The 7,789-nt window shown below is 61.7% G+C and overlaps 1 pseudogene; it reads right to left on the bottom strand.

Annotated features, from left to right (window-relative positions):
- Window positions 1–32: 32 nt before the first annotated feature.
- Window positions 33–170, bottom strand: LOC139585605 (5.8S ribosomal RNA; annotated as a pseudogene).
- Window positions 171–7,789: the final 7,619 nt, after the last annotated feature.

Here is a 7,789-nt window from a genome sequence, read left to right as displayed (position 1 = left end):
GCGTGGCCCCCAGGCAGCTATTGATCATCAAGCAATGCTCTGACAGACGCTCAGGGCCACAAGTGCCTTCGAAGTGTCGATGATCAATGTGTCCTGCAATTCACATTCATTCTCGCAGCTAGCTGCGTTCTTCATCAACACACGAGCCGAGTGATCCACCGCTAAGAGTTGTCTGCCTTTCAGGCACTGCTCTCACGCCAAGTGGGCCCCTTTTTATTACTCCGGCGCCGAGGATGCATGGGCGCGCGCCTGGCTTCGACTGTACAAGCACACAGAAATGGAAGGGGAGGAAAAAAAATCACTGGAGCAACCCACGCTCCGAAGGCCGGCCAAGAGGCGGGGGAGCCTGCGCCCCCAACCGCCTCCCCTTGCGAGGGGAGACGTCGACCTCACCAACACCGTCCTTCCGAGGCGGCCCAGGTGCCCGGGCTTGGCCCGGCCTCCACGTGGAGGGCCATACGGCGCGCGCCGGAACGCAAGGGGGCACGGCAGCCCACCCGCTTCTCACTTTCATGGGACGACACGCACAACACACACGGCACGCGGCTGGGGGCGCGCGGCCATTGGCCCCTGAACACGCCGGCTCTCCCTCGACCCCAATGCCGCGGGCCTCGCAGAGCACCGCTGGGCCGCTGCACAGCCGGCTTTTCTCTTCCCCCACTGCATGGCCTTCCCTCGGCTCGAGACAGCACGCAACGATGACCGGCCCCCGCCAGCACGCCTCCCGCGGGACCGCTCCCCTGCCAGGCAGGCAAGCGACCGGCGGACGAGCTCCGCCACCGGCCCCGGAGGCGGGCGCCACCGAGACCCGAGCTGGCGTCGCCAGCGCATGAGGCCTGCCGCACGGCAGACCCCGCCGCCACTGGGGCTGCACTCCCGGGACCGCCGCCGCTGCGTCGCACCGCCGGGGCCCCTTGCCTCGGGCACGCACCCGGTGGAAGGCGGTACGGCGCTGAGCCAGGGGGCAACGCCCGCTCTCCTCGTTTTCACGCGGAGACCGGGCAGGGAGAAGTGCCCCTGTGGCCGCCCCGCATGCCTTCCTTTGGCCCACACGCGGCTGGGAAGGGTGATGCAGGACGCAACGAGAGGGGCCCGGGACGGGACTGCCGCCCGCCGATGGCGGGTGCCTTCCGGCCGACCGTCACCGCAGGGAGGGACACCTGTCGAGCGGCGCCGCCGCCGGTCGGCCAGAAGGTGCCCGCACTCACGGGCCTCTGCCGCCAGAGGGCTCGCCGAGCGCTCGCCCCCCACCAGCCGGCAGGCGGTCGAGCCAGGGGACGGCTGGCGGACGATGGCACCGCCGGTGTGCGTTTAAGGAGAAAAGGCCATCGAGGGTAGGAGAGGCACCAGATGCCCCGGATGCAGTGATGCGCGCGCCAGAGAACGCAGTGGGGGGCCGAGGAGAGAGAGCGCGGGCAGGCGCCATCGGCCACGACCCCGCGGCACAGCGCACGCTCTCTGCCGGCATCGCCCGTTACGATGAGGCGAGCGGGTCGACCCCCATGACCAACCGCGCACTGTGGCCTCTCTGCCGAGGCCGGGCCATGGAGAGAGGGGGGCAGGGCGCCCCTCTCTGGCGCGGCATGGTTAACCCCTGCGGCCCGCGGCGGGAGGACGACGGCGACGGAGGAGCGCGGCCGGTGGTGATGGGACAACTACCACAGGGGATCAGCGGGAGTAGCTGCTCCCCACCCCTCAGTGGCGTCCTGCACGGCCACCGCGCGGAATCCCTCCCGCTGCCGCCACGGCGGGCCGTGCCGAGCTTCCTGTGTCTTTAAACCGCCGCCCAGCCCCGCTGGCCCCTTTCGGCAAACCCGCAGCGTTTGACGAGGCCAAGGGAAAAAACGTGGGGGGACTGCCGAGGCGCAGAGCACTAGGTACCTGGCCCTGGGGCAAGGGAAACGACCTGCATGGCCCCGCCGGGGTGCCTCCCCCGCTGCTGCCCTCGGGGGAGCGTTTACTGGCGGGAGCGCGCCCGACATCTGCCACCACCACCGCCACGTCCTTCTCTGGGCCCGCGGTTTCCCTCAGTAGCCCGGCACTGCGCGCCCGAGAGGACCACCGTGGCTCGGGCCACCTCGCTGGCGCGGGGGATGCAGGCCCGACCACTGAGCACACCTCGGGCGCACGCGTGCACACGCACCATGAAGCACGGCCCGGAACGCCTGGAGGCCTCGGCCCTTGGAGTTCCTCTACCACGCGTGTGAGAGGGGGGCCGCTCAGCCCGAGAGCAGGGAACTCTGCCGGCCGGCAAAGGCCCCGCTCCCTGGTGCAGGAAGGGCGGAGGAGCCGCCTACTCCGAGCCCCGAAGGCGCCCCCGCCACCCAGCTCCCTCTCCCTTTCCACCTCGGCCGCCGACAGGTGCCACAGCCGGCCAGCTGGCCGTCACTCGACGGGCAAAGCAGCGAGGGAAGGGATGGGCGCACCTCTGGGAGGGGCCTTGCTGAGCAACCCTCCCTCCCAGCACCCGGGCGGCTTTCTCGCGTGCACACCGAGGAAAGCCGAGCTCAGGAGAACTCGGGCCGCGCCAGGGCGCCCGCACGCGGCACACCGGTGACCGGCATTCGGCGGTGCCGGCCACGGCAGCAAGAGGCTCGGGGGCCCGCAGCCGCGCCCCCGCTCTCTGGCAGGGATGGACCAGCGGCAGACCGGCGCAAGGCCGGGGGGGGGGGGGGGGGGTGGTATTGGGGGCGAAGGGGCAAGCCACCACGATGGCAGTGAGCGCGCCGCGCTTCGAGGCCTGGCCGCGACGCACAGTGTAGCGCGGGGAGAGCCCCGCCCGCGCGCACGGCGGCAGGCACGTGTGGCGCACTTTGCCGTGCTGAGCAGCTTTTCCTCCCTCTCCCCCTTCCAACCCCCTGCACCCGGAGGTGCCGCGCGTCTCCGGTCTCTCTCTCTCTGGGGCTGCGGCGCGCGGCCAAAGGGAAGGGCCTGTGGCCCCTGGTGCCGACCGGGGCCGGCGACCGGGGGCTAAGCGTGCGAACGGAGTGGGCGTGCGAGGGACGCCGTGCACGCACGGCCGGCCGAACGGCCCGGCGCAACGCGGCAGGCGCCGAGCCCTACCGGTAACGATCCTTCCGCATGTTCACCTATGGAAACCTTGTTACGACTTTTACTTCCTCTAGATAGTCAAGTTCGACCGTCTTCTCGACGCTCCGGCAGGGCTGTGGCTAATCCCACTGGGCCGATCCGAGGACCTCACTAAACCATCCAATCCGTAGTAGCGACGGGCGGTGTGTACAAAGGGCAGGGACTTCATCAACACGAGCTTATGACCTGCACTTACTGGGAATTCCTCATTCACGGGGAAGAATTGCAATCCCCGATCCCCATCACAAATGGGCTTCAACGGGTTACCCGCGCCTCTCAGTGGAGGGTAGGCAGAGTCAGCATTGTTTATAGTCGGAACTACGACGGTATCTGATCGTCTTCGAACCTCCGACTTTCGTTCTTGATTAATGAAAACATGCTTGGCAAATGCTTTCGCTCTAGGCCGTCTTGCGCCGGTCCAAGAATTTCACCTCTAGCGGCACAATACGAATGCCCCCGGCCGTCCCTCTTAATCATGGCCCCATTTCAGAAAACCAACAAAATAGAACCGGAGTCCTATTCCATTCTTCCTAGCTGCAGTATGCCGGCGGCCGGCCTGCTTTGAACACTCTAATTTTCTCAAAGTAAACGCTCCAGGCCCCGCGGGACACTCAGCTAAGAGCATCGAGGGGGCGCCGAGAGGCAGGGGCTGGGACAGGTGGTGGCTCGCCTTGCGGCGGACCGCCAGCTCGATCCCAAGATCCAACTACGAGCTTTTTAACTGCAGCAACTTTAAGATACGCTATTGGAGCTGGAATTACCGCAGCTGCTGGCACCAGACTTGCCCTCCAATGGATCCTCGCTCAAGGATTTAAAGTGCGCTCATTCCAATTACAGGGCCTTGAAAGAGTCCTGTATTGTTATTTTTCATCCCTACCTCCCCGGGTCGGGAGTGGGTAATTTGCGCGCCTCCTGCCTTCCTTGGATGTGGTAGCCGTTTCTCAGGCTCCCTCTCCGGAATCGAACCCTGATTCCCTGTCACCCATGGTCACCATGGTAGGCACAGACAGTACCATCGAAAGTTGATAGGGCAGACATTCGAATGGGTCGTCACCACCGTGGGGGCGTGCGATCAGCTCGAGGTTATCTAGAGTCACCAAAGCTGCCGGGCAGGCCCAGGTTGGTTTTGGTCTGATAAATGCACGCGTCCCCGGAGGTCAGCGCTCGTCGGCATGTATTAGCTCTAGAATTACCTCATTTATCCAAGGAGCGGGAGAGGAGCGACCAAAGGAACCATAACTGATTTAATGAGCCATTTGCAGTTTCACTGTACCACCCGTGTGTACTTAGACATGCATGGCTTAAGCTTTGAGACAAGCATATGCTACTAGCAGGTAGCAGGTAGCTGCCACCCACGGCGGCGCCGTGCCACAGGGCGCGAGCGCCTGGACGCGCCCGGCCCGCCAGCAAACCCGCCCCGTGCCAAACCCCGACCGCCTCCCTCTGGGCCTTCTTTTGCCGGTCCGACCCGCGGGAGCGGCATCGCGGACGAAGGCACGGCGGCGGCAGGCGGCGTGGCGGCAACGGGGCGCCAGCGGCAAGGGCGGCGGCCGGCTGCATGGTGGCACGGCGGCGCCTGGGGCAGGGAACGGCGCCAGGCGCAAGGGACGCCCCTTGGCGACGGCTGACCCCGGCGTCCGGCCCTTCCCGCGTTTTCCTGGGGCCCGCGCCCCGCTTCGAGACTCAGCCTCGCGCTCGAAATGACGCGCACGGTGCGCGAAACAGGGCTCGGCCGGGGCTGACCCACCCCCCTCATCAAAGCCGAGAAAAACCCACCCGCCGAAAGGTCGCGGGCAAGCGACCGGCCGCCAGCGAGGTTGGGCCGAGCAGGGCCCTGCTCACAGGGAGTGAACCCCATCCCGGCGCGTCCCCCCTCCAGGCCGCGCAGAAAGCACTGGACGTGCTAGAGGAGGCAGCGACCCGACAAGGCCGGCGCAGCCTGGACACCAAGGCCCCTTTTCAGCCGGGGCAGCTTGCTCTGCAGCAGGCAGTGGAACGGCAAAGGAGTGCGCGGATCGGGCTCTGTTCCACCTGTGTCCCAGGTGAAAAGAGAGAGGGCGAACGTGCCCGTCCACCCATTGGGTTTAGGCACTTTCGCCCTCTCTTTCTCTCTCGCCTCTCTCCCTTCTCGCGGCTCAGCTCCAGCTGCACCGCCGCCCGGCGCTGCTCGCAGCCGGCACCCACACGGGCGCTACCCGGACCGGGGCTGGCACCGGCACTTTGTGATGTTTTTTAAGAACACCTGAAGACTCGCAAGGCCACGCGGCCGTCACACAGCTCGGGATGGTAAAGACGCCCTTCCCCAGGCCAGTGGGAGGGGCGACACCTTGCCTGCGACGGGAAGCAAATTGGAAAGGAGACCACCCGGCCCAAGCACCGGACCCCTCCACTGTGGCTTCCCCGTGAAAGAGAAGCCTCGGAAGGAGAGCCAGCCTGCCGGGGGCTCTCTCCAACGCCATCCAAAAAGCCACATCGATCGGCGAACGGCGATGTCGCGAACGGCGACAAGGGCCCCACGGCCACGGTCCTGGGACAATGGCGACAGCCGCCCAGCCCACCTGCGGATCGGATCGCTCGCGGCAGCAGAGGAGCGCGGGGGGTGCCGCCACCCGCCCGCGGCCAACAATGGCTCCCCTTTCGGCTAGGCAACGGCGGGACAGGACCGGCCCCTGCCGGAGGGGAGGGGAGGGGAGGGGACTCAGCGGCCTCCCCCCCTTTCCAGCCTGGGGAACCAATCCGAGCATGCGAGAAAAAGTTCCACTGACCTGGCGCCACAAGCCACCGGCTTTCACCCGGCGTCGCGGCGGTCAGATTTCCCTTCTGGAAAAAAAAGCTGGGGGACGTCATGACATGAGAAAACAGGATGCAGGATGTAGTTTGAGATAAGGAACATCCCAAAAGGCAATAGGCCTCAGGATAATTAAAGAATCAGCCTTGAAATGGACAAAATTGGGATGATTCCAGGTATCTATGAAATAATAAGGCTTCTCTTTGGAATATAATGCTGGCTTCTATAACACAAGACTTGGGGTGCATGTGCAGCTTGTGGGGTGGTTCAAAGGACAGTGATGAGGAGGAGAAGCCTTCGTGGGAAGCGACCACCAAAACCAAAAGACCCCTTAGAAGCAAGCAGAGCATGCACTGTGCAGTACAGTGACATAGATTTCAAGAATCAAAAATAGAAAATAGGAGGAGATTGACAGAAAATTATTGAGGAATATGTATTAGCATACAGTCTAGAAGTTGTGTTTGGATTCTTTATCTTTTGAATGGGAGGCAGGGTGAGAAAACCCCCCTGTATCCTGACTGGTTTTCTTATGCTCTATCCAAACCACTGCCAAATTATTTTGTATCTGCTTGATTATATTTGATTGCATGATTTCATATAAAATTGCTGCTCAATTCAAATTGCTGCTCAATTCTAAGGTTGGTTTATTAAATTAGACATATAGGGACCTCATTCATAACAACAGCCCACCTCAGTCACCTACCCGTTGGGACTGTGCTTTCTACTGAGACAGTCCCGCCAGAAAAGCAGCTTTAAACACACCTCTAAGAAGGCACTGATCCACATAAAGCACATCCATTCCCCTCTGCCCATGCCAGTCCCCTGTACATCTGGCAGCCTGCAAAATCTAACACCCCCTCAGGGTCCAACACATTGTTCCAGCCCAAAGCATAAAGGCAATTTGTTTTGTTAAAGCTGAAGTAATTCCTGCAGGTCCTCGGCCTTCCAAGGCCAACGCTGCCACTCCAGAGGGAATCCTGTGACCCCGAGCATTTGATGGTGACCACACCAAAGCAAGAGGTGGCTCCTTCAGCAGGAGAATGGCACATGGCAATGCTGTGCCTTTGTGTCCCCAGCCTTCCCCCCATTGTTTTAGTAATGGCAGCTACACTTAGGCAGCTTCAGCAGAGCTTATTTGTGTTGGCTTAGTGCAGATCAGGACTCCCAGCCCACCTCTAACAGCAGCTTGCAATGACAACAGCACCTGCACACTGAGGTCTTTTGCTGGAGGCAAGCATGTCACAAGCACACACCCTCTTCAAACTTCCCATCAAACAGAAAGGAGAAGAGCAGGAAAAGGCTACCTTTGGACCAGTCTTCCCCAGGTCTACACATGGGCCAATTCTGGGTAGAAAACTCCTGCCAGTGCTGGCCTTCTTCTTCATGTTGAGAAACTTCTCCCACAGGAACTTAGAGGGAAGCAGCTGAAAGGCAAAAATAAACCAGCTAGAGCCTCAGAGTTGGGCTTGTTCAGAAAGGCCTTTCTTGAACAAGTGGCACTGGTGAACAATTTGTGATCACATTGTCCAGGACAGTCCTGGAAGCCCTGGAAGTTGCTTGCTGAAATACTCAGCACCAAGAAATTAACAATACAGAGTGCAATACACATACTCCAACCACATGGCTCTGTCCCATCAGCTTCTCCGTGATTGCATGTGACATGGTTGGGCATTTCTGCTCTTTGGGCATTTGTTTCCTCTTCAGGTTCATTGGATTGAGGCAGTGACCTTTTCAAAGAATGGGGAGGAGCTCTCAGAACTGCCCTGACTCCATCCCTGTACAGCACTGAGAACTCACAGCAAGGAGATAGCACTGCTGGGTGAGGCCAAGAGAGGCAAGAAAGGAACGTTGTACCAAGAGTGAGGAGCACAGGAATGTGTCCAAGTTGTAGTTCTCTCTGGTAATTAGCAT

The sequence above is a fragment of the Agelaius tricolor genome, unplaced genomic scaffold (genome assembly GCF_023055355.1).
Source record: "Agelaius tricolor isolate 1412-34295 unplaced genomic scaffold, bAgeTri1.0.p SCAF_85, whole genome shotgun sequence".
Taxonomy (NCBI): Eukaryota; Metazoa; Chordata; class Aves; order Passeriformes; family Icteridae; genus Agelaius; species Agelaius tricolor.
The sequence above is the reverse complement of the archived record's forward strand: the minus strand, read 5'-3'. Positions and strand labels throughout refer to the sequence as shown.